The sequence below is a fragment of the Gouania willdenowi genome, chromosome 17, assembly GCF_900634775.1.
Source record: "Gouania willdenowi chromosome 17, fGouWil2.1, whole genome shotgun sequence".
NCBI lineage: Eukaryota > Metazoa > Chordata > Actinopteri > Blenniiformes > Gobiesocidae > Gouania > Gouania willdenowi.
Window position 1 is genome coordinate 24092422 of NC_041060.1, and position 787 is coordinate 24093208.

The window sequence follows — 787 nt, forward strand, 5'->3', positions numbered from 1 at the left end:
TGTTTTTGGAGCCTTTTTGTATATTGCTGTTGTTGTTTTGTGTATTTTTCATATAAATATTGTTTAGTTTTTTTTATTTTATTTTACTCATTTAGTATATTTTTTATTATAAATACCTTTTGTGTGGTGAGGGCGTGTTTTGAGGTGTGTGTGTGTGTGTGTGTTTTTGAGACTCGCTACCTGTCCTCTTAGCCCAGGAGGACAGGTAGCAGCAACCAGGAGTCCTGGTTGACGGGTGGAACTCTCTCCATCTCCTTCGTGGGTTCCCTCACACACTCAAACATGCACGCGCATCAGCCGCACGCATGCACATACTCCTTCACAGGTTGTTGAAATGCGTGAGAGAAAAAAAAAAACGGACCCGAAGTACCACGAAAAATAAACGGTTTGCAACACCAAATAAGTCGAAAATAATGGATGCACACCATGGGGCCATGTGGAAGCTGTTAAAAAAGTTTCAGGTGGAACAGACACTGCAATATTAACCTTTCTTTGTGGACTGGAGGAGGGTCTTCTACTGATTATTAGAGGTTGTAAATGAACAGATCAGTGCACTAGCGCCCCCTCACACTGAGGTCAAAAGCTGAATAGGTTTCATTTCTGGGTAAATATGAATGTGCCGTCCGGGTTAAATAAAATTAAAATAGACGTTTTGAAACACCAAGTAAGTCTAAAATAATGCATGCACATAGTCAACCTATGTGCAAGCAGTCAAAAAAGTTTCAGGTCGAAAAGACACCGCGTCGGGGAGAAATTTGCTCCACAAACACACACGCACACACTTACA